The 22143-nt window shown below is 42.0% G+C and overlaps 1 long non-coding RNA gene across 1 annotated transcript; it reads right to left on the minus strand.

Annotated features, from left to right (window-relative positions):
• Window positions 1-10261: 10261 nt before the first annotated feature.
• Window positions 10262-21421, minus strand: LOC148225084 (uncharacterized). Its single transcript, XR_015801619.1, has 3 exons — window positions 21170-21421; window positions 13475-13614; window positions 10262-10374 (listed from the first exon to the last, which is right to left on the minus strand). It is a non-coding gene; the product is annotated as an uncharacterized LOC148225084 (long non-coding RNA).
• Between the last annotated feature and the right edge of the window lie 722 nt (window positions 21422-22143).

A 22143-nucleotide genomic window follows, 5' to 3' on the forward strand; every position in this document is an offset into this window, starting at 1 on the left:
TTACCTTAAAAGTAATACTTGTTCTTATTCTTGACACATTCATCTTTTAATGCCTACAATATAGTCATATTTATTTTCACTGGCATATTTGGACAGGAATAGCTATTTTTAAATTCAGTGTTTCATATCAGACTGAGGCTGTATTTAACTTAGAAGAGTGTGTTGCATTTAGCAGTATTTTTTATCCCTGCAACTTAATCCTTTAACTTTAAAAATCAAACAGCAGGGTGTTTTCCATGAAACAGAAATGTGAGAACAATCCCTCCTTCCCATAGTTACACTGTGTCAAAGGGAAGTTCATTCCCAGCATAAAGCATGCATTTTACAAGTTGGGAAAAACCATTTAAAAGGTTTGATCATGATCTTTTTTTGGAATGAACATTAAATCACCCATCCCAAGTTATGTTTAAAATGAGCTGACACAAATTCAGGGCTGAGACAGAGTCTCTCCTGTTCAGGAACAGCAGCAGCATTGGCAGAATGGGCCTTTAAAATTGTTTTCAAAAGGTATTTGTTAAAAACAGTGATGCCTCAGAGCCAGTGATGTAGATGAGTTGTTTGGGAGTGGCTATCAGGGAAAAGGTGCACTTTCCCTGGAAGGGGAGGTGCAGTGATGATGGGAGGAAGGGGCTGGAATGAAGGAGTCTGCTGCATTTTCTTTAACAGAAAATTTCACATGGAGCCTTTTCATCATATTTTTGTACTTCTTTCCCTTTCTCCCAGCCAGATGGGTAAAGGGGTCTCAGTTTTCAGCAGTTTAAAGCCTGAAAACATGTTTTAAAGCATGGTTCTAGGCCACTTCTCAGTGTCCTCATAAATGTTTAAAATTAGAAGCCTTTTTTTCTGAGCCTGAAAGCATTCTTATGTTTCAGACTATTACAATTATGGTAGATTATGAAAGGTTGGGATTATTTGAAAATAGTTTTGCATTAAATACAGATGTATCCTTTGTTTAAAATGTGGTTTTTGGCATTTGTGTTCATCTTGATAAGATTTGGAGGTCCAAAGTGAGCCTTTTATACTGCAACATTTAGTAGTGTGTGTTTGCTGTCCAGCAGAAGGGCTGTTATACATACAGTTTGCTGTTTACCTTGAAGCTGAACAAGTTAACATCTGGTTTTGCACACAAATTATGTTTTTAAATTGTTAAACTGAATGTTATTGTTTCTGTAGGTGTAGTTTTGTTCCCCTCTGATTTTTCATTAAGTCTCTCTTTCAGCTTCACTGTTCAACTTTAAAGCTGTTCCTCACATGGAAAGTTGTTCCTTCATCATCACACCATAAATAATCAAAGCTGGAGGAGTTCCATCACTTTTCTGGCTTGCATAGTATTGCCCTTCTCCAGCTGCAGAGCTACAGTTTCCTATGTCTAACTTGACATATTTGCTGGCAGTAAATGTTTTGCTTCATTTATTTATTAGAATTCAGCTTGCTGCTTTTTAGCTCAATCAGAGTTTCTGTCATACCTCATTAGATACTTACTTTATCTACTATTTGCTGAGCTCTTTAAAGGAAGTGTCATAAGAAGGATGAACAGGTATTTAAAGGAGCAGATTTCTGCCCTAGCTTCGTGCAGATGATGCTGATGTTTGAGGATCACCAGCTTATCTAGGCTCAGCCGTGTAGTACATTGTATTTCTACAACACATCCACCTACACATGCATCTATTTTGGAACTAAATGTATACTTCAAATTCAGCTGTCAGTTACTATTATCAAACCTGTGCAATGTAGGTTTGTGATTGTTATGCATAAAGATTAAAATGCTATTAACTGTAGTAGGTTTACTTGTCAAATTCCATAGAGCTCTGAAAAATGAAAATCTCTGCGTGCTGAGTATGACACAGAAGAAATCTGGTCTCATGAAGAAAATTCTGGCTTAAAGGTTGTCCTCATTTCAGTGTGTGCTTTTAAAGCTGATCTGTCACATTGCAGGATTTTCTCCACTTTTTATTAAATTGCCATAAGTTTTCTTGGTGAGGAGTACTGAAGACCTGAGTCTGCAAGCAAGTTTCAGTAAAAAATGTATCTTCTTTTTTCTAAACAAGCAGACATGTTCCATGGACTCAAAAGTCTTGGTGGCATTACAGATATATATATATATATATATATATATATATATATATATATATATATCTGGACAATGTGGGGAAACATGCAACGTTTGGGGTTCAGTCTATGGCTTCATGAGGCTGACTGTCTTGCAGTTCTCAAGTTCTCAGAAACTAGAAATTTGAGTGTAAAAATAACTTGGTTTTCAGACTTGGGTGAATTTCTAATACCTTATTGACAAACCTTAAAGAAATCCTGAAAAATGGCAATAACATACTTCTCTGCTTGTGCTTTGTTAGGCAGTTTTTTGGACGTGGTAGTACCAGAGGTGTTGTAAAATATGATACTGCTGATGCTGTCGAGTACAAAGGAAGCTTTCTCCCTTTTACTTCTTTTAAATTTTATTGACTTTTCTGTGTAAGCATTAGAAATGATGGGATGAATTATGATTTTTACTGCTGACAAACCCAGAAACATCATTCTGAAGTTACTTTGCAGAAACTGCCCATTTTAATCTAGAATAACAGATGAAATCAGGAAGAAGCAAATTCTGTTGGAAAGAGATACATGAGCTCGGTGTTCCATAAGAGGCTCACTCTGCACACTTACACCCCTCTAGGTGATGTTTATAGGTGACAGGTCTTCTGATGGGTACAAACAGTTTGTTCTTATCTAGAGTTACCTAGATTGGACAAGGGAAATAAGAATTTTAAAATGTCCATGCCTTCTCTTTGGCTTGAATTTTTCTGCTGTTGTGCCGGTCCAGGTTGTGGTCCAAACCATGAAGATACTCAAGCACTTTCTAGCGGCCTTAGAGCAGATTTCAGTGGAGGAAAGGGGAAGAAATGTGTGAGGGAGGTAGTGATACTGGAGGTTGGCACAATGTTTTGGATTTAAGTTCAAGCTTTGGTATGACTGGTCTTTGGTGGAAGTGTCTTGGAGCCTTAAACTTCTCCCTTCCACACCCACATGAGGTACCTCAGTCTGGAGCACCCTCAGCTTCCTTAGGTGTGATTCCTTTGCCAATGTCCTCTTCCTTGGGTGTCTCAGTTACATGCTGGTACTTAGGTGAGCCACAGGCTGGCTGCTGAGGCCAGCTGCTGCCAGATGTGAAATGTGGTCGTTTTGCTTTCTGAGGAAAGCTTATTTTAGCTTTAGTCCATAAAAATGAAATCAAAAGCTTCATCTGTCCTTTAAAAAGTAGGAAAATGGCTTACTAAATTTCCTACAGATGCAACACTTGTAAGTAGTAGGGTAAAAAAAGTGAAGTGTTGCTATAAGAAAAAGCAGCTGCTGAATGTGAATTGGGGTATTAATGTGTCATTGTAAAACACTAGAATGTCCCATCATCTGGTTAGAATTGAATAATGGAGTCAGAGAAGTTCCATGAAAGTGTCTCACACAGATATGATGGCATAAAGCAGCAGTTCAGAGACACTGTGACTGATATCCTGTCCTCCTCATCATCCAAGAGCCTGGGACTGAGTAGCTGTGAACACTCCTTTGCAGAGTGTTTCAGGCAAACATGTTGCAGGGGATGCTGGAGGCCAGCTGGGCCAGCCTCCTGCCCAAAGCAGGGCTTAGCACCAGCCCACGAGCAGAGCAGTGGTTTTTGATTTTTGGAAGCCACTTCTGTTGCAGTTCCCACTGATCCATTGCCACTGTGAGGGTCACGAGTGTAACCAAGGCTTCAGTGTGTCACCTGACACTTCAAGCACTGTCACAAGCAATTTTTTTTTACTTTTTTGAAGAAAATGTGACATTTGAGACAAAAAAAATCCCCACAACCCCAAATAAAGTTCTAGTTTCAGCTGGCAGTCCTTCAGTAGTGTGAATTTCTCTCAGCACAATCCCCTGGTTTTGTTGCTTCAGACCATGGCCAAGCCTCTGTCTATGTGAAGCAGCTCATGCTCCTTTGACTCTGCTTTTTCTGGGACTACAGGCTCTCTATTTTTCACATGCAGTGAATAGACTACTTTTTTTTTCTACAGTTGATTTAAGACAAAAATAAAGCATTTTATTTCCTGAATGCTCAGTAATTTTGTGCAGGTTCAGGTTTAATCTGGCTTTTGAACATATACCCGATCAAGAAGATCAATATACCTTCCTATTGCTAGGAGCAGTAAGTGACACAGTGAGGGAGGAAAGCAATAAATATCCCCGTGACAATACCTTTGAAGCAATTCAGTTGCTTGCCTTTCACTGGAAGTTTAATTTTTTTCATGTTTTTAGTTAAAAGCTTTTGATAATTTTAACTGCAGCAAATACACTCCTATACTTTGCTATTCAAATAAATCCTTTTTCAGCTCCAAGTCCTTGGAGTTTGAATCCTGTCCAGCCATATTCTGCTATCTGCCAATTCCTTGCTAAGTGCAAACCTGACACACTTGCCAATAAATCCACCTCTGTGCCATTTAAAGTCATGTGCTCTCTTTTCTCTGGAGCTAATCAAAGTTTGCAAGAAGACATTTTTTAAGGAGAACTGGCTCTAGGATTCAACCGATTTAAATTGCAAGGTAATTAAAAGAAATTGCAGTGAACTATAAAATAGAGAAATGGTATAGACTGTTTGAAAGCTCACTTATTTTTAATCTCTTTTATGAATATTTGGTGACAAAGTTTTCAGGGTAGAATTTAGGGAGTTTATGCTGTTTTATGTGCTATTCTCCTAATCCACTTTTTAGACTCCCAGTACAGCAGAGCCCAACCCTGATTCTTAAGTTGACTGCAGCCTGTTAAACTGAAAGCACCATTTTATTTTTACCTTATGAGACAGCTGTGCTGATAAATGGATGGGATACCAGCACTCCAGGAGACAGCTGCAATGTCTGCACAGGTTAATAGTCTCCTGTCTTTTAAGAGCAGTGTTTCCAGTGTCTTTATACAGGCATGCACAATCACACACAAAATTATAGAAGGATTAAGTCTCTGGAACACTTCTAACTTGTGTGTTAGTGTCACACTAGACAGTATATTCTAATTGTTTTTATTAAAATGCAGTAGCAGTGTTATTGTTGTATTGCTAATGTATGTATGGCTGATCTGAACCCTGAAATACACAGAGGTCACACGAGTTCTTCCAGGAAATTGGATTAATTGTTGCATTGTTGGAATTTCTTTTTAAAAAATGTGCCACTCCTGCTGGTTAACACCACTTGTAAGGTTGAAATTATATTTCTGAGAGTGATTTACTGGTCCAACAGAAAAATCTGGTGATAAACCTTTCCACTGGGATTTGCTTACATTAGGAAGCAATGCAGGTGGCAGTCTATTTCAACACGGAATGGATTTTTTCCCCTTTCTTTCTGATAAATGAAGTGCTTATGTAAGGTGAGAGATTGAAAAAAATGAGAAACCTGCAGGCCTTAGAGTATCCATCTGAAAGCTCCACACACAGGCAGAGGAAGCAGAGAAACTTCTGCAGTTTCTGTTCCTGCTCCCCTCACGTCCCATGGGAGCCCTGGGTGAGCCTTGGCCAGTCTGGAAACTGCTCAACAAAAGCTCCTCATTGCAGCCAAGGGTTTGAGTTTGGAAACACTGAGCATCATGTCCAGCAAACTCATTTCATCATCACTTGGTAAGAAATTGTTCCCACACCTTCATGGTAGGAACCCTTTATCTTTTGAGCTTTTGCCTTGTGTTCATTTTGTGCATAATAAATAGGATCTGGGTTTGAGTTAGGGCTCAGCAAACTCTATTCTGAAGCTGCATTGTATGCCAGACTGCTCCCTTTGGCTCCTGCTGATACCAACCATCTTCCAAATGATTCATTTGGTGTCAATGACAAACATTTGATGGTTTTTACTGTCAAGTATCATATGCAGATCTCCTAACAGTGTCATATTCTTAAATTACTGTAGCATTTGATTAAATTAGCCCTCTTAAAAGGGATCTGGATATACTAATAGTGGTTACTCTAGTACACATCTCTGGAGAAAACTTGAGATCTGACTTTAATAGTCAGAACCAATTAGGCTCATCCTTTTTTCTGCCATCTCTCTGCAGTGTTCAGATGAATTTAATTTTTCAGGCCTTTTCAGACAGTTCAAGAAGCCTGTCAGGTCTCTGGGGCTCTCTTGCTCCTGGGCTCTGCATTCCCACTGTCAGCTGTGAAAAATAATTCTGCTTTTGCAATTGTGTGCAAGAAAAGTAAGATGATAGATCAACAGGTTAGATTTAAGAAGGGAAGTACATTATTGTTTACTCAGCACCGAATGAGGTTTTGTTCTAGGAGATATGGTAGATATGAGGCATAGGGAAGCGTCTTCTGTTTTAAAACTTTGCCAGCTCATGAAGTTTTTAGGATTCATTCTCACTCAAAATTTAGAGGTTTGTTACTCAATATCTTTTCAGAGTCCTGGAAACGTGGCAGAGATTTTGAAAAGCACCAGGCTGAAAAAATTAAGACAGGAAGAAGAAAGTAAACTGTAAGCAGAGAGAAACAAAGCTGCAAGAAAAACTCAACAAAAATCCCAAATGCATGCAGGATCTCTGCGTGTGAATAACTACTTTCAAATGAAATTCATAGTAGAGTGGTCTTGCTGTTCAGCTAATCTCATGAAACTACAATATAATTGAGAACAACTTTTGAACCAAAAGAAAACATTAGCTCTTTTTGTTTTGAGGGGAACTGAGAAGTTCTCCCTGAGGCAAGGGAGAGGTGCAGGTATGAAGTTAACTTGGAACCATTGCTCAGTTCTCTGTGCAGCATCTGTTTGCAATGTTCCTTTCTTTGCCATAATGCCATCGTAGTGCTTTTCCATGGAGAATAAATGGTAAAACTTTAATCACTGCTAAGTCTGAAAATCGATTGAACCTTCAGTGTTTGGCAACAAGAGTCTTCAGTAAAAGAAAAGGCATTTTAATGAAGCCTCAAGTCTCTCATCATTCACCTTTTCACCTTTCAAGTTTTCTGCCCCTGTTATATCACTGTTATATTTGATACATGAGCATCAGCTCAGCACAGTCACCCAGCATCCTGCTCTGAACAGGCAAACCCTATTTTAATAAACCCCTGACTGTATCCAAATGCTTCTGAAGACTCAGACAACACAGCAGATAGTTCCTTGCCTGCTGTCAAGTCGAAGTGATTAGTTTATTTCTAAACACCAAGCCTTTGAGAAATAAAGGAGTGTGGCAAATGCAGCCCCCTTCCTTCTTTAACTTCGCTTTAATTACCTGCTGCACTAATAGCCAGAACTGTAATTGGGTGTGTACCAATAAAAATGCTGCTCCTCGTGCTGATTACAGCAATCAAAACAAGAAGACAAGAAATCTCAGTACAAGAGCTTTACTTGGATTTCAGTGAATGTCCTCACTGGTAGGTTATAAGTAATTATGGGATGAAGAATGAGTCTGACAGGAAGTCTAAAATGAGACAGAGGAAAGCCAAGGAATAATTTTATTTACTTAGTTATGGAGAAAGATGTTAATTGCTTAATTGTTATACAATTAAAATATAAGTTGGAATAGACTGGTCCGGACTCACCCACCAAACTGCATTTTGCAGAAGGTACCAAACCAGGGCAATAAAAGCATGAGAGAACTTGAAGAAATTTAAAAATATTTCCAGAGCTGGATATTTATTAAGAGTGGAGGCAAGATAACTAAAAAGGCATACAGTCTTTAAAATATACTTTTAAAATCCCTGCAAGGGAGAGAGTATTTTAAAAGGAAATTGTATTTTGTGTATTAAAAGGAAAGTGTATTTAGTTCCCCATTTTGGGTTAAAGTCAGTGAGGGGCTTTTCCTCCCTTCCTGTGTTCTCTTTGACATGGCACCATCCCCTCACCAAGACCCTGTGCAGGTTCACTGTGCTCCCTGGGCTCCTGTTGACTGCAGTGGGTGTTGGCTGCTCAGACAGAAAGCAGAAAAATTTCCTTATTGTAATTTGTGTAAAAAATCTCAGTCTCTGCAAAGAACAGCAGCATCTAATGCCAAATGGAAATTAATAAGTGAAAACTGACTAGCCATGGGTGGCCACAGTGATTTCTTTCTTTGAAACTCAAAGACCACGTGGTTTGCTTTAGTTTTTTTCCTCCCTCACACAGAGTTTCTCATCTGTAGCATTGGTTATTGATTGATGTTTTATAGACAGTGTAAGAAAATTAATTAAGACATCTAGGTCTGGAGGTGTTTTCAGGGATTTTAGATAGATTAAGACTGTAATGTACTTTCAGAAATAGCCATGAAAATGTAATAGCAGTTTAGTATTCTCAGGTGTGCTGTGGTAAGCAGTGCTTTTTGTTGTCCTTTTATCTGTACCTTCCTCTTCTCTGCATATAGAAGTCCTTTCTAGCAAAATCCCTTTTAGCTATTCATTGTATAAGAATCTTTCAAAAAGTATTAGAAATTAACAAAAAACTGTATTTTTTTACCAAATGGTGAGCATCACAGTTGGCTGAAGTGTACCCATGGATATAGGGTGGAATCCCTTTTCCTTTGGGAGATGTGTGTCCAGGGAAGGGGAGAGGTAAAAGCACATCGAGCCTCTCGCTCTTATTTCAGCACTTCCCATCACAGACTCCATCAGTGCCAAATAAGAAAAACATGACTCACTGCTGGAAACAGAATATTTTTGTGCCACATGAAGTGCTTTGCTAGTGAAATCTGGTACAGGCTTCATGTTAAAATAGTTAGTGTGAAGTTCAGCTTGGTGCATTATGATACTTAACCCTCAAGCACTGTGGTTAAGGAGCAGGAGCCAGGAGCACACTGATCTCTCCTTCTCCACTGAGCCCTGGGCCACCTGCAGCAGAGGGGGAAGGATTCCAGAGATGGTGGCAAGCTAGGAAGAGCAGAGCATCTCTTTCACTGCCCAGCTGCAAGGATGGCTTACAGTCTTGGCCCAGTTTTAGAGACAGTACAAGATTTCACATGATTTTATTTTTTTGTCTCTCATTCACCACATTAGGTGTGAGTGCCCTGAGCTCAAGGAGAGACCAGCTGCCCCTGCAAACATCCCTGGGAGCACTGCCCTGCTGGGAGGGCTATGGCAGCAGGGAACTATGAGGCTCTTCCAGCCCCTTGTAGAAGAAAGCATGAGTGGCTGTGCATGAAGCTCAGAGCAATAGGAATAAACTTCTCAGGTCCTAGAGTTTGATCTCCTTCCATACTGCGCTCGTAATCAATGCTCTTGTGAGCTAAAGCTCTCCCCTTTTGATGTCAAACCAAGTAAGTCTCCATGTGAAGCTACAGTTCCACTTAGGATTCTCCAGGTGGGTGATGAACAGTTGGTGCAGTCAAGTTTAATCTGTTTCTAATACTCGAACCCACAAAATCATCTAGGTCTCATGCATGGTACTGCAATCATCCTTATTAAACCAATTAACTTCTGTCAGATGTGCAGATTTCATTAGGATTCTCCTACCTTGTTAATAAAAGGAATGAAATAACTTGGAATGCTGATCCTTCAAAAATGGTGGTAACTTGTCTTTCCTGATGGCTCCTCTCTCAGCACAGCCCGAGGTTCTTTGTCTTCCTCTTGGTCTGTTTCTGCCCATGACAGAAGTGCCTGGTTCAGTACCTGGTTGCTGTATGGCACCTCTTCACTGAGGTGCAGGTTATTTACACCCAGTGCACCCCACTCCCAAAAGGTCGCTCGTCTTACTGAAGAGTGGTGGGAGATGAGGTTGAGGGGTGACAACTTTGGGGTGCATATACCAACCTTCATGTCTTTCTTTTTGTTTTGATTTCATAAATGGTTCCAAATCATAGTTCAATATTGACAGGCAGGTCATTCCCAGTTTCTGTGCATCAAAATATTTTTCAGTTTTTTTTCAGGCACTTTCAGTTTTGCATTGCCATTCCCATTTCTCAGTTTTCTTTTCATGGCCTAGCTGGGTTTGTTCACATTCCTACACTTTCTTTCCTGTATGAGCGAGCTTTGCATTTTCTATCAGTTTTGTTTTCAGTAACTCATTCAGTGTTTACTCCTGCTGAGGTGACAGTATGAGGCATTTTCCTTATAAGCTTCTTCTCCTTGTTTGGAGTGCTGTTTTTTTAACAGCATTTTTATGTTTGTGGATAGAAATATTATGCTTGTCCCACACTCGAGTTCTTCAGTTCAGCTGATGCCATTAAACTGTTTCACCAATATCTTAAAGTCTGGCATTACAAACTGAAAATCAGATTAAAATAGTTTCCTCAATTGCTTTTTTCCCCCTGTCTAATTTAAAATAAATCATATTGTAAGGAAGTGGCTTCAATATCTTACCTAGACAGGCATCAGGCATAAGACAATTTAGCTCCATTCCACAGCAGATTTTGGCATCCGGAGCAAAACTCTTCCAGGCTCAGTATCAGGTGGGTGCAGAGATCCCACTGTGGGCAGTGAAACCACAGAGCAGAAGGAAAACATTAAATGTTTTGAAACAGTTGTGAGAGACCCTGCAGAATTTATGGCCTTTGGGGGCCTGTGAGAGGTTTATGAGGCTGGAAGGTTTCTGGGGAGCATTTTTGTGTGGGCTTTTTGCAGGTGGTTCCCTGAGATCACTCAGCTCTGTTGGCTGGAATTAACGTGCTGCTGGAACCCGTGCTGCTTTGGGTCTCTGAATGGCAACTCACATCTTCCTGGGGAATTGGGCAATTCTGCTGCAGAGCTGCAATCAGGTTCTGTGATCCTCTGCATCACCAGAGGACAGGCAGGCCCTGGCAGGCAGTGTCAGTATTGCTGAAGATCGATACTCTGTTTTGGAAAACAACTGTTTGTAAAATGTCTATGCAAGGCCAGAAGGAAAAAAAAAAACCTTTTATTCTGGTCAGCCTTAACTGAAAAAATTTATTCCTCCAGGTGGTTTTATTTTTCAGTGGAGCTACTTGCAGCAGTATAGAAGGCAGTGAGTGATGTGCTGCAAAAATCTAGTTTCATATGTGATCTTTTTGACTCTCCATCAGAGGCCTATTGGATATTTTCTGATGATCAATTGTTACAAATGTTTAAATACCAACAACATAATTTTAAGTGGTTTATTTAACACAAAGCACAAAGATTGTAATGAGCCAGAAACCTCTGCAGCAATGGTGGCCATGTCAGAACCTCCTTTCCTGAGATGATCTTTCCAGTCCTTAGGAGCTTGCTAAAGCTATTAAGCACAGCTGGAAACAAGCATCCTTGCCAATATTTTGTGTGTTTTCATCCATTGCCCACAAAGGCTACATCTGCCCATCTGCCCAGACTCTCCCTGTGATTCCAGTGGGAAACCAGGAGCCTGCAGCTCCACATTTGCTGTCCACAGGTGACTGCAGAGTTTCCCCACAGGAGAAAATGCAGCCACACAGGTACCTGGCTTCTGTCAGAAATTATTAAAAAATAATCAATTATTCTCACAGACTGCTGGGTCTCCCCCTCGCAGGATTGGAGGCAACACTTCCAGGGCGAGAGAAGCTCTTGGCATCTCCCCCAGCCTGTCTTGGCAGTGCCAGCTCCCAGTGCTTTGTCTCAGCCCATGCTGGAGAAGTTGGGAAATTCCCACTCGGGTCCTGGAGGATGGAGGTTGCTCTGATATCGCCAGGCTTGCCTCACTGGCCACCCCTGCCTCTCAGGCATGTTGGTCCTCTGTCTTTCTTGTCTGTATTTAATTTGTGTTAGCTTAAAACCCATTTTTTATAGCTTTGGCGGCAAAGAAAAATGATGGAGAGGGAAGCCTCAGCTGATATGCTACAGGCTATAGAGGATTCTCCAATCTTCTCAGACAAGAGCATCTCCTAATACATGTCCCACCTGCAAGATGCATGCTGGTGAGGTGAGCTCAAACATTTTCTCTGCTTCCAAAAAATCCCTGCTGAGGCTGAGAGTCCTGAGGATCTATAGTATTTCACTGAATCCTTCATTTACACAATTGGTGCAAATATAAGGGAAATATTATTGCAAAGGGGTGAATGAGGATTTTCCGAAGAGGATTTCAGAAACAAGAAAAGGAATTGATAATTCAGCTTTCTGAATCACAAAAACCTGGCAGCTAAAACTTATGCAAGGGCTAATTTGTCACTTGTAGCATAATCTGCCCTCCATATAAAGGTATCCATCCTTGGAGAGGTTGTGCTACCTGTGTTTTAAGGGATATACCTGAACGTGGTTATTTCTTGGGTTTTGTTCCCCATATAGTGTTAGCAGCTGGAAAGCATGATTTATGATCATATTTTCGTCTTATTTTTAATTAATTTCCTCCACCTTAAAGTATTTATCAGCTGCTGTAACCTGTTGTTTCAGACAGCTGCTAGATCCTAGCTGATGGAGTTTATTGATTTCTGACTCTGATCTTGCAAATCTTGTTTCAAATTCATCACCTGCCAGAGCCCTGCTGGGAGCCTGAGTTGAGCAGCAGCTCCTTCTGGATCAGGGAGTCCCCCATGGGCTTTCCAGTGCCACCTGCTGTAATGCCCTGCTCTGGAGCAGCCCTCCCTAGTGCTTGGAGAGGTCCCAGAGCAATCTGAGAGCAAACCCTGCCCTCTCCCCCTCCTGCACCTCCCTTGGAGTGCTGTCCTCGCTGCAGCAGGGACAGGAGCCACGAGGGGCTGTGCACAGCAGATGTTGGGCAGTGTGTTGGTGGCCCAGCTGGATAGGTGGCATTCCCCCCCATCCCAGCCCACCTCCAGCCCTGCTCTCCTCACACACAAATTATGATCCTGTCCTCCCCACTGCAAGGAAAGCCTGAAAACCTGAACCAGATGCTTCACCTGAGTGTGCAGACAGCCTGGAAGCAATAACTCTGGGAGGTATAAACTGTGCCTTTCATCGTAATAAGATGTTAATGGGGGGAAAGCCCTGCTGCTCCAGGCAGTCCTCTATTAATGCTGCTGCAGCAGCTGGGAAAAAGGGATCTTCTGGATGGGTTCCAGCAATGCCCACACCCCTGCACCCCCGTGCCTTTCAAGTGTCCCCACGGTGGGATCCCCATCCCAGAGGCAGAGGGTGCCTGCTCGTGTCGTCCCACCCAGCTCAGGGTCCCCCAGGTCCCCCAGGTGTTTGGGGAGGGCTGTGGGCAGCAGCACGCAGAGGCTCCTCAGAGGCCTCAGCTAAACATCTGTTTGCCATTGCTTCGGGTTGTTTATGGCATTTTGATGCTCTCTTCTGCAACATTTTATTTTAAAGGACCTTGTGATACTCCCATGCAGAGTGCATTAAAAGTGCAGCTTGCTCCTGGTTTATGCATTTCATCTATAATTTGGGATGTTCCCTGGACACGTGCCCCTCCGATGCAAGACCACATACAAGAGCATCACTCACAGCTCGTCACAAATTGGGATGCTCTGCTCTTCCCCTTATTTTCCATGGGAAGGGAATGTTTGGGCCAAACCAAACTTCCCCTTCTTTCATTTAAAGTAACAAATGACTTTGGAAGTCAGGCTGCAATTTCTCAACATGCAGCATGGGATTAAAGAAGCAAATCCATCCAGTGCCACCCTCTGCAGTGCTCTGTACCTGCTTTCCCATCATGGGAAGTCCACACACACAGGACAGGGCTCAGGTAGTGTTGAGGTGAGGAGGAACAGAAGGGTGATGTGTTTTCTGCTGGGCAACCTCATCTGCTCTGCTGGTGCTGGATTTTCTGCTGAGGAGAGCTGTGAAGGATAATTACCATCATGGGTTACCTGAGATTACAGGGTTGCTTTCCAACTAATGACACTAGGAGAACCAAGCAGTTGTTAATATTTAATCAGACTCCTGGCTTAACAATTGGATAAATGAGCTGTGTAATTACACAATTATAGAAGACATTTCAGGTAGGAACTGTGCTGTTATTAATAGTGAAGGTGAAAGCTGGTGAACATTCACCGTTCAGTCCTGTCAAGCACGTCATTAAAAAAGATCTTCAGCTCGAGACTGTAACAATATGTCCTATGAGATGGTAAACAAAGGTTTTTGCTCCTTTTGAGATAAAAATTCGAATTGGCCAAGAGGTTTCAATGTAAGAAAAATACCAGACAAGGTGTTTTGTTGATGTGGCAAGCTGTAATCAGGGGTAACTAGGGAGCATATAAATATGTACACAGAGTATATAATGTGTGTATGATTTTGCTTTATGTATAATTTCTCAGCAGTCAGGCAATTATTTTCCCTATGTTATTAATTTTAAATCTTATAGGAAACAGAGGTACCTTTTAATTCAATGTAGTGCTTACCTGCCCTGTGGAACTTCTCTTTAAAATTAAGTGTTGTCATATACCACACACACGGTGTTGAGTTTGACTGCAAAGCACTGATCAGAATGAAAATGCAGATACTGTCTTATAATAATTTTATTAGTCTGTTCCTTTCATCCTGTGCTTTTTCCCAGATCCTTAAAACCTTTTATTCTAAGTGATCTGGATTTGAAAACATTGAAACAGTTGTGTTTATTCAGTGTTCCACTACACTGACCAGTAACTGTAATTCTCTCTATTGAGTCAATCTGTGGGACACTGGAAAGTTAAGATCAGAATCAAAGAACTCATTGACCAGCATGACTGCAGTAGTGATATGAATCAGAATAACGCAGGAAATTAAATCTTTGAAATGCTTTCCACAATGAGATATTGTGAGGTGTTAATGTGTTTTCCCAAATGTGAGGTGGTAAAAATAAGAAGCAGGTTTGTTGGCAGATGCTATGGGCAACTGTCTTTTGATTCCCTCCTCTTCCCATCTAACATTCCTGAAAAGATTGCAGCAATTCAGATCTGGAGGGAACGACATTGCTGAATTTCTCAGTGACCAGTTCTAATTGTGACTAGATACCAGCACCTCTGGAGTGTGTTTTGAGACCAGGGGAAGAAATGTCCTGTCAAAGGCACATTAATGTTTTTCTTCCAGAGATATCGACATTAAGAAGTCCTGTAATTAGGAGTGGCGTGCATGCTCCCTGCTCACTGAGAGCTGGTTCTGTGCCAGTGGCTGAGCTGCTGTCAGGTCCTCCCCGTGTGTGCTCACACATCAGCTCCTCTGTAAGAGCAATTTGTTCTCGGTGAGCTCATGCTGAGAGAAGAGCAGAACCCTTCAATTATAGTGATGCAGAGCCAACAGGGATAATTGGGAAAATAAGATTTACCTGTATGATATGCTGGCAAAGAATTATAAAGGAGACATAAAGAAATGCACAAGCAGAATAATTTATTGTAGGATGTTATCTTGTGATCCAGTTTAGTATAACCTGTGTCTCCATCTTCTTTCTTCTCTGCCTCACCCTGAGTCTGCCAATCCTCTTACCAAAACTGGTCCCACTGAAATAATTTTCCTCTATTCAATTTTTGTCATGCACCTTCCTGTGGACGCACCTCTGCAGCTCCCAGCCTCACTTTTGAGTTTTCTACAGCCACGAACTCTGCCCTCCCTCGTCCTTGGCAAACCTCTCTTGTATGTGATACTCATGTCCCTGTGCTCCCCACGTCATGCAGTGGTGAGCAGCTGGCTCGTGTGCTGAGCACAAGGGATTACAGTGAATCAGTGACATCACACCAGTGACCTGTCACTAGTGGGGGTTCCACAGGGCTCCATCCTTGCTATGCTCTTTAACATCTTCATAAATGACACAAAACTGGGAGGAGCTGTTGACTCCCTTTAAGGCAGGGAGGCCCTGCAGAGAGACCCCCACAAATCAGAGGTCTGGGCAATCACCAGCCACATGAAGTTTAACAAGGCAAAGTGCTGGATTCATCCCCTGGGAGGGAGCAACCCTGGATGGAGAGTCTGGGCAATGAGAGGCTGGAGAGCAGTGCCACAGAAAGGGACCTGGGGGTGCTGGTCCATGGCAAGTTGAACATGAGCCAGCAGTGCCCTGGAAGCCAGGAGGACCAGCCCTGTCCTGGGGGGCATCAGGCACAGCTGGGCAAGGGAGGGGATTGTCCTGCTCTGCCCTGGGGCAGCCTCACCTCCAGTGCTGGGGGCAGCTTTGGGTGCCATAGTACAAAAAAGAAACAGAAGTGTTAATAAGCATAAAAAGGAGAGCCACAAAAAGATGGTGAAGGGGCTTGAGGGGAAGCTGTGTGAGGACTGAGCTGAGATCACTTGGTCTGCTCAGCCTGCAGAGGAGGAGACTGAGGACAGACCTCATTGCAGTTACAACTTCCTTGTGAGGGGAAGAGATGAAACACACTCTGTTTTCTTCTCTCCTCTCTGGTGACCAGTGACAGGATCCAAGGGAATGGCCTGAAGTTGTCACAGGAAGTTTAGGTTGGATATTAAAAAAAGCCTTTTACCCAGAGGGTGGTTGGACATTGGAGCAGCTCCTCAGGGAAGTGTTCACAGCACCAGCCTGACAGAGCTCATGAAACTTTTGGACAGTGTTCTCAGGAACAGGGTGTCATTCTTGGGGCTGTTCTGTGCAAGGCCAGGAGTTGGACCTTGATGATCCTTCTGGGTCCCTTCCAACTCAGCTTATTCTGTGGTTTTCATTCCTTCTAGTCTTTCATTACGTTGTCACCAATAATATCTTTGACAAATAAAGAGATTTGAAGCTCTCGTTTCTTTTCATGACATGATTCCTGTGTTTTGCTGTCCCCATAGGATACCTCAGAATTACTGATGAAACACAGTTTAGAAACAGAGGAACTGGGAGCTGTTACATTAGAACATTGCACAGACAAGCTAAAATATATTGAACCCATTTGTTTGAGAGCACACCTTCACAGCAGCTCCACCCCATTAATTTTCCAGGCTGTATATTCCCCAAGGAAAGACCACCTGTGGCACCTGGCTGTGAAGAACTTCAAGCCTTTATATCCCCGTGTAAACAGATTCAGGGTATGGAAATGAGCAGCAAGGGTTTCCACTAGGGGCCCTCTGAGGGGCAGGTGCCCACGTGGTGAAATCCCTTTGGGATTTTTCAGGGAGCAGCATGGAAGCTGCTTGGGTTTGTGCTGGGCTTGGCAGAGAGCTGCCTGCAAGGTCCTGCCTGCTGGAAGCATGGGCTGGGCAAAACTTCCTGTAAGTGTCCAGTCTCCTCTCAATGTACTGCTTTAGGGAGATGGTTTCATTATCTATAAAGCTTTTTATTGCATCATATCCCGTTAGTCAAGGCATGATCTGTGCCCAGTGCTGCTGCAGCAGTTATGATAAAGGCCTTTGCTGGTGGTTTTGGGGAAAAGTCCAAGACTGACAGGGGACGTTTCTAGCTAAGGCAAGCAAAATTAATTTGTTAATTAACATTTGTGGCACCTTGAAAACAGAAAATGGTGCATATGTACCTAAATATTTTTCTAATGCCAAAGTGGCTTACATTTAAACTTTCTGAAGCCATAATGACTTGGTCTGCCAATTCCTGATCAATTCTATTTATAAAATTAAAAATAAATCAGAAAGATACTGAGTCCTGTCATCTGAAGAAGACTCTTCTTCTCCTGTATATGGGGTGTTCCCTTTTCTATTTCTTTGAGGTTTGAAGTCCAGAAGACTGCTGAGTCAGTGATCATAAAGTACTTACAGCATGAATACATAAAAATCTACTTAATTGAAATGTTAAAATATGAGCAACGTTTCAAGGATGCTGCTTGGAAGGTTTCTGCAGATTTGGCTCATCAGTAATTGTAATTTATGCACTGTCTGGCTTTGCATGTTGTGCTGGGCTACCTCCCCTTGTCCTAATCTGAAACATGGACCATGGCAGCCCTTCCATCCTGTGCCTATCCTGGCGAGACAGGATGCTGTGCAAAGGGAACACACAAGACAAGAGCTGCACACAGAGATACACGGACAAGCAATTCTTAAAGAAGGATGAGTTGCTGTTATCGTGGAGCTTGGGAGTAAATTTAGCTTTCTCCCAAACTGGTACCTCAGTTTCTTCAGTCATCATCTGCAAAGGCAGCTCTCATGGAATTTGTAAAATCGGTTTGTTTCTGTCTTTTCCTTTGAAGAAGGTCAGTGTCACACAGACCTCACAGAGCTGGCAGCTGGATGCACGTGTTGGCTGCCCTGCTGGATCCCCACTGAGCTAAAAGTGTTTGTTTGCATTTGGCCTACTCTGAAGGGAGAGAGTCTCACAATGTACAATCTTAGTGCAGAGTCAGGGGAACCCTTCCATGGGTTCATCCCACAGCCCCAGAAATTGTATTCAGGGCACTTAATAAAAAATTAGAGGCACCAGCTATTCCTCTGTGTAACAATTCCCAAAAGAAAGAAATAAAAGGAGGCTGCACAGAACATGGATAAAATCCAGGACACATCCTAGCTTTTAATGAAACTTTAAATATCAAAAGTAAATCTGCTAATGTGGGTGACATAGTCAGTGGAGAATAACCAAAAGGCTTGCTGAACTTGCTTTGAAGGTTTGAATAAAGAAGGATTTCTTTCAATGCTTCTGGTCAATGGGCATGTTAAGTGAAATGCAGTCACTGGAGTGCAGAGAAGCAGGATGGCTGAGGAAGTCCAGGCAGAGGGAAGATGAGCAACGAGCTTGTATTTTGGCAGGGAGGTGACTGCAAACCTGAACTCATTTCTGTATAAAGAGACAAGTGAAATAAGGCAGTGTTGGGTTCTGCATGATCCACTTATCTTTTATCTGTAGATTTTAATTTCTATTTGTAAAAGAATAGATGGATGTTTGTGGTTATGCAACATTTTTCTAATATTCCAACTGTGGAAAACAAACCACATCTGGCACATAAAATAACAATGAAGTTATCTGAAAGCTGCACTGTTCTTAAAAACAGCTACAAGTATGTGTTCAAATAACTTGCTGGAAAAGAACAGATCCAATTTGTCAGATGATAATTCATAAGCTTAGAAGGAGGGAAAAATTAAGCCAAGGGAAATATTGCACTTCAGAGAGTTCAAATGAAGAAGTTCCTTTCCACCAAACTTCTGTGGGCTTGCAAGGCATAAATTACACAAACAGCATTTAAAAACAGGAATGCAAAAATCAAAGAGCAAAATTAAAAGCTCTGTTCATGTTCCAGCCATGTAACAAGTGTGCAGCAGATGTTGGAGACCTATGGTTAAGAAATCCTCTGGTCTGGGTGCACAATTTCCAGTATGTCCTGTTGGCACACATCTGAAGGTAGGCTGTAACAAATGCACTGTCAGCTGTGTAAAATACACAGTCTGTGAGAGGGGGAAATAGTGCAAATCTGGCAACGATACTTTCCCTTGCATTTCTCTAACAAAGCTGTTATTTCATAGAACGAGGAGGCACCAGTGACCTGAGGGCTGTCACAATCCATCTCAGTGAAAAACCCCCTCCGTTCCCAGTTCCTCTCTTGCACTGGTGCTCAGGTTTCCAGTGAAGCACGAGGTAACTCACTGCACCTTAGAATGAAGCAGTTCACCTTAACTGCTGCTGACATTTGGGTTCTGAGAAGGTATCCTGCTTTCATGGTCCATTATACCCTATCTGGTTGAAAAGACCTGTGCTGCCAAAGGTAGAAAGAAATAATAAAAGTAAAAATAGCATATTGGAATAGTTTAGCTGAGGGAAATTGTCAAAAGACTATGGATTTATTTCTTTCGGTTTTTTTACGTTTAAAGTGATTTCTAAAGCTGCAGTTTGATCATGTTCTTAAAATATGTCAGACTTTACATGTTAAGCAGTAGAAAACTACCCTGCCTCCTACACTCACAGCAGCAGGAGAAGCATGTTGTGATGTCTATATAAAGCCCCTCCTGAAATTGACTTGTTCTTAAGTTAAATATTTTTATCTACCAAACAATAATAAAACATCAGTCAATACCATACACAGATGCCAGATGAATGCAAGACTGAATACACATTAAAGGCTTTGCTTTAAGCCCAGACCAGGGTATTTTCATGCAGGTTTGCAGGCTTAACATTGTTTAAACAAACTCTCCTTTACATCACCTCTGCAGCTGCAATGGACCTCACTGTGGGAGTAAATTACACGCCTGCTTAATCTGAGAGGGTTTAGATTAAATGTGAAGTGTCACCCCGGGGGTGGAGGGGCTGGGCTGCCTGGGGAGACAGAGGTGGCACGGGGAGATGCTGCACACGAGCCCAACAGGGACCCAAATTAACTAGTCCTGCTCTGTGAGCACCTTATTCCTCAGAATAGCTGTGAGTCTGAGCTGAATCCTGCGATGGGAAATGCTGTTTGTCAGCACCCTCCTCTTCCTACTACTGAAAAGATTAGAAAAAAGTATGTTCACATTCAAGTTTCCAATATGTTTATTATAAGAAAAGTATACAGGTTTTGGAGTTGTTGCAAGAGCAAAGCATAGGAAGGCAGGTGTAAAATGTGCTGTTTCATGTTGGCAGCCACAGTTTAATTTTTGTGGCAGAGTGATAAATGACAGAAATTCACAACGTTCTCCCGACTCCCTTGAAAGACGTATTCTATAGAATGAAAATAGAAGCACTGAATTATTAAGAATCATCCAATTTACATATGAAAATGGTATGGTGTCACGTTAAATACACCATATTAAGAGGTCAATTAGAGACCTATTTTGAGTTAATGGAATTAGTTCTTTTTTTCTATTTTACATTTTAAATGCAATATTTCAAGGTGTAGTGGAGATTCAAGGTGTAGTGGCATAGAAAGCAGAGTAATCCAGTAAAAGGCTGTTAATGCTTGAGGAATGGCTGAGAGCAGTGCCAGCAGGTGTAATGGTGCAATGGGGCAAGGGCTAAGCAGGCAGTGCCCTTTACTTCCCAGCTACCCTGGCTTCCCTGTGCATGGGAGTGAGAAATTCTGTTTTTTAAAGTGTGTTCTCTATATCTGAATAGATCATAAAAGAAGGGAAAACACTTGAGCCCTGGCTCCTAAACACAGTCCTCATTTCACTAAATCTTACAGCACTTCTTTAAATCCTATTTGGTTCAGTGGAAACAGAATATAAAAAGATCCTGAGTGCAATATTGCAACTGGTCAAGGTACAATTCTTGCATTAGTCACTGAACAGTTGTTCAGATGCAGATTTGCATTGGAATCAGCTCCAAGGGGAAATAGCTAGAAAGAGTTTCTCTACCCTTCAAAGGATTTGCTGCTCCTGTGATGCCCCTGGAATGTTAATGCATATGGAAATTGGCCCCCTCTATGTTAGAAGAGAGAAGATAGTGCAAAAGGGGAAGCCTCTGGACTGAACAAGTCAATAAATGAGGTACTAGGAGCCCTTTGACATCCAAGGACAATTCTTGCCCACAACACCCCAGGACCCTTGCTAACCCTCTCCTTCCACAGTGCCCAAGCATACCTGTATTGGCAGTTGCACTGGTGACCTGGATTCAGCTGGAGTGGAAAGTGGAAAAAACCAATAGGATGGATTTCCTACATGGGCATATTCTTGCCCATGTGGCATAAATTGCTGCCAAAATACTATATTCTTTTTTTTTTTGCCTGTTCTCTAGATAAGCTGCAGACTTAAATATTCAGAATGCTGTTTATGGTACATGTATCCATGCAAGCAGTTTTGTCCCCAGAGTTGCAACTTAGCTAAGGAAGTGACACAGCCAGTGCACAAAAGAGAACACATCAGGCTGCCCAGAAAAGCCTGCTGATAGTTTAGCTCATACACACCCTTATGCACAGAAGACACCAGAGCCCTCTCCCAACAGCACTGCTGTACCACTGAGGTGGCATGGCTTAACTTCTTTGTGCAGACCAGGCACAAATTCCTCTTGACTCATCTTGTCTGGTCACAGTTCCAAAAAGCTTCCAAAAGTTTCCAAAATAGTTTAGATCAGGAGTTTCTTTAATTTTGGTGATTTGCTCCCTGCAGAGCTGATTATTGGTACCAAAAAGAGAAAACCACAATATCTTAAGGACTCCGATGTTGTATAATGGTAATTTGAAAACTATATTGGGCATAAGATTAAGAAGGTTGTATTTCCAGTTGTTTGAACCATGTAACTGGGTAGAACTCTTCTCCCTGCACCTATGGGACTGAAGGATGGATATCAATTTTAACATTAGGAGGAAACTTTTCATCCAGTGCTTCACCACAGAGCCCACATCGTTGCCTCCTTCTGCAGCAGCCAGATGCTGCACTAGAAAGATGTCAGCAACCAAGCCAGCTATCCCAGTTTGGGAATATGAGCCACTCACTTTCCTGTAAGCTGGGCCACAAGACCACTCATTTCCTGGCACTTTCTGACTCTTGATCTTGTTCCACAGGTTTTGCCTTTACAAACAACAGAGAGAAAGTTGTGGAAAACAGAAAGGAGAAAT

Source organism: Sturnus vulgaris, chromosome 1, assembly GCF_052056855.1.
Source record: "Sturnus vulgaris isolate bStuVul1 chromosome 1, bStuVul1.hap1, whole genome shotgun sequence".
NCBI lineage: Eukaryota > Metazoa > Chordata > Aves > Passeriformes > Sturnidae > Sturnus > Sturnus vulgaris.